At 37.0% G+C, this 17,500-nt stretch overlaps 1 protein-coding gene across 13 annotated transcripts in view; it reads left to right on the forward strand.

Annotated features, from left to right (window-relative positions):
- Positions 1–17,500, forward strand: part of LOC135200885 (myocyte-specific enhancer factor 2-like) — a 696,318-nt gene that overhangs the window by 568,472 nt on the left and 110,346 nt on the right. Inside the window, exon 1 of one of the 13 annotated variants that reach the window (XM_064229620.1) lies at positions 13,120–13,280. The exons of 11 other annotated variants lie outside the window; for them this stretch is intronic. The gene's annotated coding sequence lies outside the window, so the exon portion shown is untranslated. Of the gene's footprint in view, positions 1–13,119; positions 13,281–13,460; positions 13,597–17,500 lie in introns of those variants that run through there. One more of the 13 variants, XM_064229621.1, reaches the window with a different exon arrangement.

Consider the following 17,500-nt stretch of genomic DNA (forward strand, 5'->3'; position numbering starts at 1 on the left):
GGACTCGTTCAGGTTACTTAGTGCCTGGCCGCGAGTTACGTCATAATCGGGGAGGAGTTGTTGCCAAAATGAGAAAAAAAATTATTGAGGTTTTCAAGTAGTGACGGTTATTGTAATAATTATGATTTTGGATTTTACACACAGACACACACACACACACACACACACACACACACACACATATATATATATATATATATATATCTATATATATATATATATATATATATTGTGGTTTCCCTAAAAAAAATTTTTTTTTGGGGGGTTTTTTTTTTTTTTTGGGGGGGGAACGGACAAGAAGAAAACCGTCGGTATGAGACGAATATTATGGGGGGGCGCTGAGGCAGTTGCGATTCGCTTATACTGTTCTGGTACGAAAAGTGGGCGAAATTACCGAAATTGCAGAAAGGGGCTTAGGGGGAGGGGAGGAGGAGAAAGGCGGGGAAGGGTTGGAAATTTGTGGTCTCGTGCCTCCCCTCCCCCCCTCTTATGGTTTCGTAGAGCTCGACGTCCTACCGTCTTTACGTGGCTTTGTCTCCTCCTTTTTTCTCCTTAGTTTCCCCTTCACCCCTTCTCTCTACTCTCTCTCTCTCTCCTCTTACCTTTCTCCTCCCTCCTTCTCCAATTCTCAATATTCCCTTTCCCTTCCTTCATGCCTGGATTCTTCCTTTTTGCCTCTTTCTCTCTCACGTCTTCCTCTCATTTTCATTATTTTTCTATCCTCTCTCATCCCCTCTCTCTCTCTCTCTCTCTCTCTCTCTCTCTCTCTCTCTCATCCCCTTACCTCTCTCTTTTATTATTTTTCTATCTTCTCGCTCATCCCCTTTACCCTCCCCCCCTTTCGCTCTCTCTCTCTCTCTCCTCTCTCTCTTCTCTCTCTCTCTCTCTCTCTCTCTCCACTACCTTGCAAATCTGCGATCAGCAGCAATACCTACCCCATCCCTTCCATCTTGCACCCCCTCCCATTACCCCCACCCAAAAGCCCTCCAGGTACCGCACTGCATGCGGCTTTCTAGTTCATGGCAGTTAATGTAGTTAAAGTTGAGCATTCGGGAAGTGTTGTTCAGGAAACAACACTCGAGTGTTACGTGCAAAGGCTGCGCGAATGTTTTTTTTATTATTTGATTGTCTAATTAATTTTTTTTTTTTTTTTTTTTGCCTCGATTGCTGTTTTCTGTGCGGTACTTCAGGTAGGTTTTTATTCTTATTTATTTTTATTTATTTATTCTATTTATTTTCGCTAAATAAAAGTGATGTTGCGTTTGTTGTTAAAAGATTTAAATCCTTGATGAATTTTAGTATATATAAATATGTGTGTGTATTATATATATATATATATATATATATATATATATATATATATGCTTATAGTATTGATAATATATTATAATCTATATATATATATATATACTATATATATATGTATATATTTATATATATATATATATATTATATATATTATATATAAAGTATATATATATATAATATATTTATTATATATATATTATATTCTTTATGTATATGTATGTATGTATTCATATTTAATCAAAATCTTCTGATAAATATATATAATATATTTAGCAAAAGAAAATATGTTTAGTCGTAATTAAGCTTAAGAGTATTTTCGGTTACGTAGTAGTCCGTCACATTGAATATTTCAGATGAAAGGGAAAAACTTTTTGTTTTAAGAAGTTTTTTCTTTTTTCGTTTTTAGTATCTTTGAAGAAACTAACTCTTATTGTAAAGAGGAAGTTGCAGTAACATTTATTTCTTGAAATAAAAGTTGATAGTTCACCATGAAAGTTACCACTTTTCGAATATGAAATTCAAGTCTTTTTAAACTTTATTAATTACTTTTAAAAACTTCGTTTAACCAACTATTAAGAGACACTTTTAAAAAGCTACTCTTGTTACTTAATGTGGTTAACCTCAATTCGGTTGCTTATTTCATAGAAAGGTCAAATATTAAATGTTTACTTTTTCAAAAATCATCGTAAGTGTGAATGAATAGAAAGTCCTTTATAATAATTCTGTTTTTATACAGCTGACGCTTAATATCCGCAACCGATGACGTTGTGGCCAATGGCGGGAGCTGAGTATAAGCCTCCACCAATCACGACTGGCCGCAACGACATTGGCTGTCGATATTTACCGTCAGTTCCGAAAGAACAATCTACAGGTGTCCCTAATTGTAAATTTATATTATATGTGGTTATTGACGACTTTTTGTGCTCCAGTCTTCGACTTTCATTAACTTCTAAATTGAAAACACTTTAGGATTAAGGTAGGAAAAAAATGAAGTTAGGTCTTATCTATGTCACGACAAAAATGAACAAGATATTACACTTGGGATGATGTCAGATTATTTTTTTTTTCAATATTCTGTGCACCTGTAAAGGGATGTTTTCATCTTACCATTAGTTCATGATTTTTTTTTGTTTTTTTTATAATTAAGCAAAGCAAAATATAAAGGAATGTGGTTACCTTTCGTATAGTAAAGGCATTGAGCTGGAAATTGAATTGAATAGCCAGGCCAACGCCAAAGCTGTTTCTGTAAGTGAAAAAAAAAGAGAAATTGGGACATATATTATATATATATATGTGTGTGTGTGTGTATGCTCAGACATATCCTTCCACTCTCGTTTGTTTATGGTCTTTCAATGCCACTCTATGCCCTCAAATTTTCTGAGCTCGTCAATCCATCGTCTTCTCTTCCTTCCCCTGCTTCGTTTGCAATCTCTGCGGTCCCATTCTGTTATTCTTTTCGTCCATCTATGATCTGACATTCTCGTTATATGTCCTGCCCACGTCCATGTTTGTATGTATGTATACATAAACCTATGTAGTATCATTACATATACGAGCGCAGCGCTCCTTTAACGAAACCCGACGTCCTTCCGCATACTCACGAAATTGGGTTCCAACTTCCCCAGTTAAAGCTCCCTATAATTTTCCCCGCACAATAACAAGAGCCTAAACGGCGGGGAGTCGCTCCATTGCCGAGAGAGAGAGAGAGAGAGAGAAACGAAACGAAACGAAACGTGGGTACTGGGGACTTGTGGCACCGACGCAGGAGGTAGAGACTGACGGCGGGACTTGCCCCCCGGGAGGGGCATAAAAAGACAGTTGGGTACAGTGCAAACGTTGGGGGCTAGGGGGTGGGAGGATTGGAAGGGATGGCGTGCCATTGGAGGGGGGGGGGGGGGCGGGCGGTTGAATGGAAGGATATGGGCAGCAGCCACCAGCGGGAATTAGTATTATGTAGGATAGATATGGCATGCGAGAGAGAGAGAGAGAGCGCGCGAGCGAGCAAGCGAGAGATAGAAAGAAGAGAGAGCGCTAGCCCAGACTTGGTGGTCGTGATTTTTGAAAGCCAACAGTCTTTATAATATATCTGAATTGTATTCATAAAGAAATGTATTTCGATGTTTTGTTAAAATTAGAAAGGTAGGAACTTTCTAGTTGTAATGAATCTCTCTCTCTCTCTCTCTCTCTCTCTCTCTCTCTCGCTTTCCACGTGAATATAGGTATATGTACGTGCCTTCACTTGTGTATATATATGCCTATGTAGAAAGACAGACAGACAGACAGACAGACAGGGAATCTATCCCGCCCATCTTAATTAACTGACATCTTTAAGAATTCATTGAGCCTAGCTATCAGAACCGAATCCTTAAGTAATAAGATCGCGGTAAGTTTAGCGAAGATGACATTTAAATACTATTTTGCCTCCCGCTTTCTTCTTTGATTCAGTATGTGTCAGACCGATGAATTAATCGGTACTTCTAGTGTGACGAGCGTTTTAAACACTAAATATGTAGGTAAATCTATATAAGAGCATTTAGCAATCGGCTTGATGGCATGAAGGGCGTTTATCTATGGTCCAGTTTAGTCCTACTTTAATTATTCGAGTTATCAGTTCATCAGACATTATAACGTCGGCTGCCTTTTCTTTAGAATGATGTCTGTGATTATGTAATTAGGCGTGACTGGTGATAGACTTTCCAGAAATTAATTTTGATGACGAGTTGATCGGTTGTAACTCGATCGTGCAAACTGGATGCGTTCTTCTGCGAAAGAGATCCATATTCAGATCTCAGCTCGACAATTGTTTTTATTTTCGTCCCAGGCTGGATACGCAGATTGAGGCTGTACGTTAATATTTTATCCTTTTTTTTAAATAGGTAGTCACTTGTTATTCTTATCTACCAAACCGGTTTTTTAAGGTTATGGTTAACCAGATTGGCCTCAGTTAGAAGTTCTGACTTAGAAGTTTACAACAGCACTTGTCTCTTAATGACATCTCCATAAGTATATTTAATTTTTTTTTATCTCTATACAGCATAATTTCAACGGCATGAATAAGGAGATTGACTTAAGTTAGAAGTTCTAGCTTAGAACGTTGAACTTAGAACTTAGAATATACTCAGAACTTGAAAGATAAGAACGAAGAACTTCAAACATAGAACTTAGAACTCAGAACTTAAAACATAAGAACATATAACTTCAAACATAAAACTTAGAATGTAAGAAATTCGAACTTAGAACATAGACCTTAGAACTCAGGACTTAGAACATAAGAACATAGAACTTAGTACATAAGAGCCTACAACATAGAACTTAGAACATAGAACTTAGAACGTAAAAACTTTAGGACACAAAACATAGCATCTCCTGCTTTTTTTAACAGTAATTCCCATCTATTCTTTCTCTTAATTTCCGCCACGGGATAAGAAAGCAGACTCTGGGGTCGAGCTTAAAAATTAGAGTTCCTTCAACAGTAGCCGCAGGAATTTCCCCGCCCGTGCCCTACACGACACGTGTTGTTATTGTTTTTTCTCCCTCGTACGTTGCACGCCCTCCGGGTATCAGCTTACCTCTCCGGCCCACGTACAGCTGGGCACACGCCCCCACGCCCTCAGGAGGAGGGGAAGAGGAGAAAAAAAAATCTGTCACATTTTTCATTCCTTTCTTCTTTCTCTCTCTCTCTATCTGATTTCCTTTTCCATTTATCACACGAGATTTCACCCCCAGTTCACTCTCTTTCACCACTTAAGAACATACACTCACATTTACACACACATAAACTCTCTCTCTCTCTCTCTCTCTCTCTCTCTCTCTCTCTCTCTTCACAGACACACACACACAAGTTCACTCGTGTGTAGTATGTGAGGGATACCTTCAGAAGGTACTAACCTTCCATGAAACGTAACTAATACCTATCAGTTTATCTTATTCTTACCTTTACTCCTGAAATTAATTTATGTATTAATCAGAGGATCTTCTTCTTAAAAATAAAAATTCACTCTGAATCTTAGGCCATCACACCATCGCTGGACAGTGTAAAGAGACCACCTCTCCTTTTCACAGCTGGGGGCTGGTGGATGCCGATGACACGACTTGAGCTCACTTCTGAACACGGGATGCAGAACTCTCTCTCTCTCTCTCTCTCTCTCTCTCTCTCTCTCTCTCTCTCTCAAGCTTCTGAACACTGGATGCAGAATCCATTAATTTTGTTTCTCTCTCTCTCTCTGTGTACGATTGACCTAGAAATATTCATAAAGGTTGTCTTAAGCCTAACGAATAAAATGAGTGGGCCCAGAGGGCTTATTGACTTATTGTCGGTACGGTTTTGTGTTTTGGGATTATAATTAGATTTTCCTTAACCAAGTCCTACTTTCCTCTGTGTCTTTCTTGCCTTTTTTTTTATTTTGTACATTTTGCTCGTTGCTGGATTTTTTTTTTAATAAGTTGAGGAACTACTTTCGGAGCTCATTTTTTGTCCCGGTATAAAATGTATAACTATTCATGAATGTGTGTTTCATTTCTGTATTATTTAAACGAATAAGATGCGGTCAGTGGGAAGACATTTCAAAGCTGTCTTGGCACCGTGAGGCAACGTTTAATGGATTACGTTGACTTTCAGTCTGGAATATTTTACTACTAAAACGAATTGGAGAAAATAAAACTTGAAAATCTAGTTTTTCTTCATTTCAAAACTTCTCGATACCTGGATAGTTTTGACCACCTATGATTGACAGATGCCTAAACTAGCATGGTATCATCTTTGGGTACAAGGGCATGCCGCTAGTTACCGCAGGTCAGACGACGACAAAGACTAGCAACTTGCTCAAGAATGTGAGTTGTAGTGAGTCACAATGATGCCCGGGAAGCTACTAAGAGAGTAGCCGAGTCATCATGTTAGGTATAAAGTTTCATGAACTTGCCAAAGTAAGATTCCACATAATTGAATGGTCATATGTAAGAATGAAGATAACGGAAGGAAAGACAAGAAAAATAATGCATGTGTTTAATATATATAGCAAAGCTATGAACGTTATATCCGTACACTAAAGTATTATGTTGTACGAAACTCGCTAAAATTTGGAAAAAAATTGAAACTTGCAATTTTTTTAATTTTGTCTAAATTTCAGTTGGTTTCCTACAATAATATAATATATATATATATATATATTATATATATAATATATATATTTATGTGTATGTATATATATATATATGTATATATATATATATATATATATTTATATAAATTTAATAGATTTATATTCTATATATATGAGAGAGAGAGAGAGAATAAAGACTTATTGGAAGAACTATGCGGTCACATTTGGAAAAAAAGAATCCTCATTAAACTGTTTAATAAGCTCCTTCAGAAATATGCAATGTCAATACTATGAACCACAAGCATTTATGCACAAACAGGCCAACCCCTTGGGCAAGATCAGACTCCCTACCGGGTCACTGAAACTCGCAACAAGCAACAAACCATATCAATCAGGTGCAAGCCTCGCTTTTAAAAGTTCCCACAGATCCCGTAAAGCCTACATAATCGAGTTTTGGAATTAGTATCCAGAAAGAAAGAGAGAGGGCAAAGCTGAAAGGGTTGTCCTAGGTCAGGGCTGTTCACGTGGTTCAGTGAAGTGTCAATCGTTTATTCAAGGAGCGGTTTTTATTATTATGTGTCCCCTAGGGCCATATATTTCTTTTGGGGTCGTAAGGGAAAGGCACGTGTATGTGTTAGGGTCACGTCTATAATGGATATTGTTGTTGCATTAATCGGCTGGTGCTTATGGGGAATCTCTCTCTCTCTCTCTCTCTCTCTCTCTCTCTCTCTCTCTCTCTCTCCTTTGTGTCAGGGTAACTCAGTCATTTCCTATAGTGAGGTTCTCTCTCTCTCTCTCTCTCCTCTCTCTCTCTCTCTCTCTCTCTCTTGTGGTGACATTTTCGTTCCAATTACGTTATCGCTCCTCGGAATTTTGTACTGTATAATTTTTCAAAACGTTCGACTTGGGAAATATGACGTTATAATTAACTCAGAGAGAGAGAGAGAGATCTGGGGGACGACAATGATGATGATGATGATGACGCTGGTCAACAGCTGTTCCGACCAGCAATCGCTCACAGGAGAGAGAGAGAGAGAGAGAGAGAGAGAGAGAGAGAGAGAGAGAGAGAGAGAAAGGCTGACGACCTTAAGGGAAACTTTTGGGGAGTTATGTAACATTACACCTCTATAAGATGTTAACCTCTCCTCCGGTTAACCCCCCACCCCCCCCGTCCAATTCTCTCCCCTTCTCCCCTCTCCCTTCCCATACTTCATTCTTCCCCCCCCACCGAGTTTTTTTTTTTTTTTTCTTCATTTTTCGATACCCACGTTCTGTGCTACTTGTCTGCTGCTACTTCTGTTTTTCATGTCTGTGCCGCTCTTGGGGGGAGGGAAGAAAGTCCCCTGGGGGTTGGGGTAGGGGTGGGGTGGGAGGGTGGTATCTGGGGTTATAAAGGAAAGTGGGGGAGGGGATGGGACGTTCGGAAAGGCGTAATTGACTCGTGGACCGCCTGAGGAAATCGGGGAGGAAAGAGATGCCGTCTCGACTTTTGTTTTCTCATATTGGCATTTTGTCGATCCTTTTTTTTTGATTTTTTTTTTTCATTGTCATGACAATTTTAAGTTTAAATTTTTTTAGATGGTTTTTTTATCATTTGTCTACAATTTTTTTTAGATGGATTTTTTGATGATTTGTCTGCAATTTTTTTAGATGGATTTTTTTTTTTTATCATTGGAATTAGATGGGTGTTATTTTTTATAATTTATCTACAAACGTTTTTGAGATGGATTTTTTATAATTTGTCCAAAAACAATTGAGATAGATCGTTATCATTTGTCTTGATTTCTATTTTTTGTCTTATTTTTACTTATAATGTTAGTCAATATTCATCGTATATATATTTCCACTGACACATGATGGAAGTGTGAGTATGTGATGTGGAGATATATATAATATACATATATATATATATATATAATTATAATATATATTACTATAATATATCCTATATAGATATATATATATATATATATATATATATATATATATATATATATAAATATATTTATATATATCTATATATATATATATATATATCATATATATATATATATATATTTATTATTATTTTTATTAAGTTTATTTTATTTTTATATTAACTAGAGGTCTTTTTGTTCAGTTCAAGCTTTATTTCCTCAGTGGGTCAAGGGTAGTCAAGTTAGTCATGTTGTAAATTATTCTTGTCGGTGGTTTTACACGATGAGAGAGAGAGAGAGAGGAGAGAGAGAACAGGCAGTCAACAACAGTTCCAGCCAGCTGGCAGGAGGAATGGAAGCAAGCAGATACGAAACAGAATTTTGTTTTTATTTGTCTTCAGAAAGTTAAAACTTGATTTTCACGATCTGGAATAGCAGCTAATGGTCTCTTGTGGTTCCCATGGTCATTTGTCATAATTCATTCTCTCTCTCTCTCTCTCTCTCTTCTCTCTCTCTCACATCTGAACACGAGCTAGAGAAAATCATTAGGACACTGAATGAACAGTAAAACCTGCTCCTAGAGATAAGTGAACATTCGATATGTCTACTCGGATGGACTAACAGGTCTTTGAGACATCCTAATCCTTGTAACTCTCTCTCTCTCTCTCTCTCTCTCTCTCTCATACACACAAAACATTTACATGTTAATCATATTGAGCTGTGTCAGGATTTTGATTTCATCAGTGTCTTTTATAAATAAAATGTAGCCTTTTGAAGGAGTAGATTGATATCACACGATTATTGTCTTCTCGAATATAATAGAGATTTGGTTTCTCCTTGAGAATATATCACTCGTAATTTATGTAAGCGGCCGTGTTTCTTTTCTTATAACATCATATCATTGGTATTTGTTGGTGAAAGAAATCCAATAGTGTTTCATATTCTCTACTATGAGACTCGCCTAAGACGTTGTAACATTATATCGCTTTGAATGTTTTTGGTGAGGTAATTCCGAAGGTCTGTCGCGTGACTACTACTAGATTTATTTAAGACCTTGACTCCTGCGACGCCAGGGAACAGATTATTCATTTATTTCCTGGATGTGATGTTTTAGAATACATCCAGTTTTTTTTTTTGAAAGCGTGGTTTTCAGTTTTTCACTTTTGTTCAATAGCTGTTGTTCTGAATATTAAAAATAAAACTGAAATCATAATATGAAGCATAATATAAATCATGTAGATATAATTAGTGCTAAAGTTTTTTTCATTTTGAATCTTCTTTTACTGTGTTACTGATTCTTATCTTAAACAATAAAAATAAAGAATGATACGTGACATTGTATTGAGTGGACGAATACCATGCGAGTTCTGTCAGTAGATAGATACTTGAAAAAATTATGTATGAAAAGAAAAATGATTTCCGTTATATCTTTCCATTTTTATCAAATTTTCTGTCTTAACCGATCTGGATAAATTGAATGTATTTTTGGAGTTGCATCAGATCTTTATACATTATTTACCTCGTCTCGTTGATTCGTCTGTCTTGGGATGTTCTTATCACTTGTCATGTCCATAGACAAAACTGTTCACCAATCAAACTTCATTCTCGGCCTCTTTCTTGTATTTCATAAAGTCTCTTTGGTTTGCCATTTCATTACTCTGTGGGACTTTTTTTTTTCAGGTTTTTTCTGTTTTCATTCGGCCATTTCCACTTGTACCCATTGTATTGTCATTCCTGCTTCCCCTTCTCTGTTTTTTCTCATTACCTCAGTTTTTATTATACCGACTGTGGGGATTCTACGTCCGACATATTAACGAAAACTCTCAACTGTCTCTTGATTTCCTCTCCGTGTTACGTTTTTAATTCTGAATGATTTACCACGGCGACTCGTCCACTCCATGACTATATTATATATATATTATATATATATATATATATATATATAATATATATATGATATGTATAGTATATATACACATATATATTTTATATATATAATACATATATATATATTTATATATATATATATATAGTATATTATATATATATATAACACTACAGGTTGCTGAAATGTCTTACATTCCACCCCCAACTTTCATCATAATCACGAAGAAGAAACCAGGAGATATAACACACCATTGTTATGGACTCTGTGTTACGTCAGAGATGTCATTTCTCTTCTGGAGTCTACGATAGCGAAGGCAGATGGTACTTTCGTCACTAAACCTATTAACTCATCACATTACTGACCTGTTAGTCTTGTCAATGCCTTTCAAAATAGAATGATGTTACAGGAGACTTTTCCTCTTGGTACTTAATCCTTCAGACGTCTACTTAATAATACTGAGACCTTGCACCTAACATTATAACAGTTGGCCCCTCTCATCGTCCGTCATTCCTGCATTTGCCACAAGCATTTTTCACTCTTTGTCAGTTGCTCTGCTAAAGAGATACCAAATAACTGAATTTTCTAGTAGATATGCTCTTCCAACAGTGACGTTTTCCTTTGCCAAATTGATTTTTTACCCTGCTTTCAATGACAGGACCCTCCCCTACTATGAATCCCAGGCAAGTCATCTATATCACTGACACCTTTAGCGCGGTTTTCACTAGTGAGCACAGTCGTGGAGCTTTTGTTGTTATGTGCGTCTGTCTTTTTACACAAATCTCATTCACTTCTGTCGGCAGTCTACATTACAGTAATTCTGGCATCACTAATTCCCCCTTCTTTCCTAACATTAACGTGCGACAGCTCTTCAAAATATCAATTCAGGCTTTAGCTGCAACTACTTTCATTCCTTTTACTGTACCTCCGTTCATATTCTCTTCCTTCCATCTTACTGTACACCCTCTACTAACACTTGTTTCATAGTGCAATTGCGAGGTTTTCCTCCTGTTACACCTCTCAACCTTTTGACTGTCAATTTCCGTTTCAGCGCTTAATGGCCTTAGTTGCCCCAGTGCTTGGCATAATGCCAAAAATCTATAGGAATCGAAAATAAAAAATGAAATTGCCTATTGGCATATTTATTTTACTCCTTTTTTTTTTAAATAAATATCACTTTTCTTCATAATCGTTGTTTCAGTCACCTTCAGTCGTTCGTCCCGAGAAATATTAGAAATACTCAAAGCTGTGTTTGCCCCGTTTGCTATTGCTTTATTATTATTACTTGCAAGCATATGTAACTTCATATGCTTGTAAATCATGCGAGGTACCCAATGCGATTGCAAGGATATTCAGTAGTATACCAGGTTCCTCGCTTTTTTGTTCTTAATTGTCGTCTTTCACAACTGGTTCATTTTGATGATTTTTTGGATTTATCACAAGTGCCACTTCATTCTTCTTCTTCTTCTTCTTCTTCTTCTTCTTTTCTTTCTTCTTCTTCTCTTCTTCTTCTTCTTATTATTATTATTATTTTTTTTTATATTTTTTGTTTAAAAAAATTCTCGTAACTGCACGAAGTCACTAAAAATGGTGAAGAAATCTACAATGTGGAGTGAGTTTATAATATATATATATATATATATATATATATATATATATATATAGATTATATATACACTTAATGGGACATATGTATTTTCTCACAGTATTATTAGTATTATTATTATTATTATTATTATTATTATTATTATTATTATTATTTGTTTAGAATATTTTGCAAATCCTCAGGTAAATACGCTGTGTTGAACTTCTCTCTTTCTCTCTCTCTTTCTCTCTATTACCATAAGCTGACCTTTCACGAAACCATTGAGATCATGACCTCCGGTGACCTTGATCCTTTGCTTACGGTGTTGTTATCGATCTACGTTATGTAGGTCTCTTATCCCTATTTTTTGTCGTTGTTTATTCGTTTATTTAATTTTTTTTCCTCTTCGTGGGAGAAAAATATATGGCGAGTGGAGTCCTTCTTGCTTCTATCAATTGCTCTTCCAGTTGAGTATTATGGACACATGGTTACAAAAAATATATTATTTTGTATCTGTGCTGAAAATCGATAGAGAGAGAGAGAGTCGAGTTCATTATAATTTTTACTCCTTTCTCCTGTGCTTCCGTGTCTCTCTCTCTCTCTCTCTCTCTCTCTCTCTCTCTCTCTCTCTCTTTTCCTGTGTTCATATCTCTGTTTCTCTCTATGTTCATATCTCTCTCTCTCTTCTGTCTGTTCGATCTCTCTTTCTCTCTCTGTCCTGTTCGTTATCTGCTCTCTCTCTCTCTCTGTTCCTGTTCGTATCTCTCTTCTTTACTCTCTCTGTCCCTGTTCGTATCTCTCTCTCTCTCTCTCTCCCCTTCCTTTTACCTGTCTGCTCGGCCTTCCCCTCTGGCCAGTGCCTTCCTCCCGCCCACCTGGCTTCTCATTGGTGTTGGCGCGTGACGTCACACCGAGAGAGCCACAGGGCTTAGAACGCCATCTAGTGTCTTGGGTTTGGCGCCGAGCGAAGGGGAAATGAGAGAGAGAGAGAGAGAGAGAGAGAGAGAAAGAGAATAAGGAAAGGGAAGCAATGATTAAAAGCAGGAGAGAACGATGGGTTTAAGAAGAAAGGGGAAATGATAATGAGGGTTCATTTTGGAGGAGGAGGAGGAGCAGCAGCTCTTAATTGATATGGGAGAGAGAGAGAGAGAGTATATATATGTGTGTGTGTGTGCGTGAGGAGTGTGAGAGAGTAAGAGGGAGAGAGAAAGAGAGAGTAATATGTGTGTGTGCGTGAGGAGTGTGAGAAAGAGAGAGAGAAAGAGAGGGAGAGAGAGAGAGAGATAGAGGTGAGAGCATGTGTGGCGCCACAGTTGTTGGCTCAGGCCCTGTGCAGTGCACGAGGGCAGTGTCGTGTGGTCGTGTGCCGACTCCTCCTGCCGATAGCTGCCTTCTGCTGCCACCACCGTCGTAAGACTGTGCCGTTGTTGACAGCTGCCATACCCTTCCACCACCACCACCACCACCACCACAATATCCCTCGCCAGGTAGGCAGGCTTGACTCTCTCTCTCTCTCTCTCTCTCTCTCTCTCTCTCTCTCTCTCTCTCTCTTTTCGAGGCACACGGCGGCAAACTCACCTACCTATCAATGAGGGGGGATATTTTTGTCTCTGGCACACAACGTTTCGATTTCAGATTGTCAAGAGACAGTTCGTGCATCGTTGCTACAAGTGAAGGAAGGGTTGTTCTTCGTACTGGGGTCGGTCTCTGGATGGGTTGCCTTGCCTAGACCTACGTCGACGCCGCCGGGAAGAACTCTCGAGGAATTACCGGATATAGCTACTAGATCTGTAGTTCGTCAAGGTGAAGTTTCGTTGATTGATCGTGATGAGAAGTAGCAGGTTGTAGGGAAAAAGAAGTCGGAGATAAGCTTTTTTTTCGAAGACCAGGTTCCGCTCCTTCGGTAATACCGGGCGGAGAATTTCCTCCCGGTGTCATCGTCGTCTCCTGACGGGAACCGGTGAACTGGAAGGCAACTTCGGACGAAGGAGGTCTCCGCTTGGTCGTTCATCTCCTCCTCCGACTCCTCCGTCTGCGTAGGTTCGCTCACCTGTCCCACGTGAGAAGAACGACTTGATTACCTTCTTTGATTAGCGTCGAGCAGTGACGGAAAACTGTCAGGATTTGTGGCTCGTTGAGGATGAGAGTGTGAAAATAAAAATAGAAATTAGTTGCGAAGTTTGCAAATGGGACTTGGACTATCTCCACGAAAAGAAAGTGTGAAAAGGAAATAAAGAAAGTAACATCTTACTCTATGTACGTTAACTTTTCCCGGAGAAACTTGGACGTGAAGGTAACAGTGCCGGAGACTCCAAACTAGTATGTAAGTCCCTGTATGAGAGAGAGAGAGAGAAAGAGAGAGAGAGAGAGAGAGAGAGAGAGAGAGAGACGGAACCTCTCCTATTTTCTGAGTCGTCTTCCTTTCTAGAGACGATTGATTCAATGCGCAGGCATCTGACTGTGGCTCTTCGGTGTATATCACCGAGCGGTCGCATTTTGTCGTATTTATTTTGGTGTATTTTCGTTAGTATCATCGTTAATTTATTTTTAGTGGTGTATTTTCGTTATTATTGTCGTTAATTTGTCGTTATACACTTTCGTGCATACACAATTACTGTGTGTCTCAGTCCCATCATTTATACGTGTAATTAATATATGTGCGTTTAGACAGTATACATGCAGTTTTACTGTACATATATATCTATTCAGTAATACGTACTTGCACGATGTATAATAGTTGTATAATGTTGTGGTCAATAATTCTCAGTCTATCTATCTATCTATCTATCTGTCTACGTATTTATTTATTTTATTTATATTTATAGTCATTTAGCTGCCTATATATTCAGATACATCACACACAAACCTTACTGGATGCCTGCCTCTGTTACAGCGGAAACCTTCTCTCTCTCTCCTCTCTCTCTCTCTCTCTCTCTCTCTCTCTCTCTAAGGTCTCCCCTTCCCAGGGCGAGGAGAAGTGAAATAAAAGGTGTCTATAATGCATAAGTGTCACAAGATGCTACATCTCTGCGGTCCACTTTCGAGGTCCTCCGGCAGGCTAAAGGGTATTGGTTGGCCAAGTCGCTGGCGATCCACCTTCCTCCATAATTTATTGCCCCAGCCTTATAGGTTGACAGATATGCCGTCTCCGTGTGTGTGCGTGTTTGTGTATGTGTTTAAGTGTTAGTGTATGTGTGTGTGTGTCTGCATTGTACTTATTTTTTACTTTGTGTGCGATTTTTTTTGTATAAGTATGTTTGTGTGTGTATGTGGAGTTATATATATATATATGATATATATATATATATATATATATTATATATATATCTGTATATATATATATATATATATATATATATATATATATATAGATATATATACATGTTAATCTTTTCTTTAAAAAGTTTGTTTGATAAATCGCCGCTATTGTTATTGTTATCACTATTACATAAATGGTCACATGATGGTTAGGATGTCATAACTGTCGTTCTTGGTATTGCTCTTCATTCTCATAAAAGTCATCATCACTACCATCATCAGAGGTCCCAGTGCCTGTCCCCTGGCCTAAATTCTATATTCAACTCAAAATCATTCAACTCAATTAGTACCATCATCGTTAATATGGTGATATTATCATTACATTTATTTTTAGATTTAATTCATAATAATCGTTGTCAATTGTATCATTATGATGACCCCGAAGACATCACAAGTCATATAAACATCTGTGTTCTTTATTATTATTATTATTATTATTATTATTATTATTATTATTATTATTTAAAAAAGCCTCATAGTAGCACGAGGCTTCAAATGGAGAAACAAATCCACAGTTACGTAAGTGTACATATATTTGAATTTCAAACTTTAAGGAGAGCTTTCGGGAATCTGTTTGGTTCCCCTTAATTTAAATATATGTACATTTAAATAACAGTGGGTTTGGTTCTCCATTATTATTAGTATTATTATTATTATTATGATGATGATGATGATGATGATGATGATGATGATGATGATGGTGATGATGATGATGATGTTGCTTGGTGTTCTATTAAATATATCCTTGTGATGGCAGTAAACAATTTATTATTATTATTATTATTATTATTATTATTATTATTGTTGTTGTTGTTGTTGTTGTTGTTGTTGTTGTTGTTGTTATTCTAAAAGCGAGTCCTTCACCTTTTAACCTGGTGGCGCGGGCTCTCCAAGTAGGGCTGGGGAACCCCTGGGGCAGGTCGAATTTTCATTGGTTGTTATTATTATTATTATTATTATTATTATTATTATTGTTATTATTATTATTATTATTATTATTATTATTATAGAGTATCGAGATGAAATCAGTTTTCCGAATAATTATCATTTGTAGCAAAACACCAAAATTTACAGCTTCAGTAATAAAGTATATATTTAAATAGATATATCCATTGTTAAGAATATTCCTTTTACCTTTTATGTTGTTGAATCATAATAAACGCGACGATAATAAAATAAAACTGTAAAAAAAATCGAACATCTCTGAAAAGGAAAATGGTAAAGACGCATTTTACGAATGTGTTTGTCATGAATAATTGATAAATTTGATGAATTCGTTGCCCTTTTTTTTTTCTTTTGTGATACATTTACATTGTTCACTTGTGTATTGTTACCGTTTATGCTGACAGATTGTGCTGTAAACTATATGTTACTATCTCTACCTGATTGTTTTTCGGAGCTCATTGTGAATGTTTGTTGTCGAACCCCTTTTTATATCTGCTTGATTTTGAGATGGTTTTATTACGAATGTGATATAATCTTACGTCTATGTTTGCCATTTGTTTCATTATTTTTAGTCTGGGTTTCTTTGTTTGGAGTATACTCATTGTTACTGTACAATGTCGGTTTGTTTCCTGATTTACCCGAGTGTGTACAAGGATAAGTTTTCTTTCTTTTTTTCAAATCACTATAACTTTTCCATCGCAGTCAGTGCAACATACCCGAGATTTGCTTGGATATGTTTTGACTCATTGTTCTAAGTTATTTTGTCTAATCACTATAACATTTACTTCGTAACCTGTGCAACATAACTCAAGATTTACCTGGATGACTTTTACTCATTTTCCAATAAATCTATTTTGTCTAATCACTATAACCTTTACATTAGAAAGCTACGCAACAGCGGGCCCACGAACCACCGAAAAATATCGGCGACTGTGGGACCCCGCTCTGCGTTGGGCAGGGCCAGATTTTAGCCATGATAGTGCCGGGATTTGGAGTAGCCGAGACCCTCGTGGGGTGTATGGGGGTCAGATGGAAGGGGGTGTGGGGGTTGGAGGGGGAGGAGCTACGCACACGTCTTAACATTTCAGAGACATTTCGTATCATTTCTGGCGTAACTCATATTATCGCTTGTTTACGTCCTTTGTTTACATTGGGGAATAAGGGCTGTTTATATATGAACTTAATTATAGGTGATCGTTCAGCATTTGTCCTGGGATAAATCATACGTGTGTATGTTTATATTATATATATATATATATACTATATATATATATATATATATATATATATATATATATATATGTAAATATGTATGTATGTACGTATGCATATATATAAAAATATTATGAGAGAGAGAGAGAGGAATAGAGAGAATAGAAAGATAGAGCGAGAGAAGGAGAGAAGGAATATGAAATAGCTAGTTCAGCTCCTGAGCCAACATTTT

This window comes from Macrobrachium nipponense, chromosome 27, assembly GCF_015104395.2.
Source record: "Macrobrachium nipponense isolate FS-2020 chromosome 27, ASM1510439v2, whole genome shotgun sequence".
NCBI lineage: Eukaryota > Metazoa > Arthropoda > Malacostraca > Decapoda > Palaemonidae > Macrobrachium > Macrobrachium nipponense.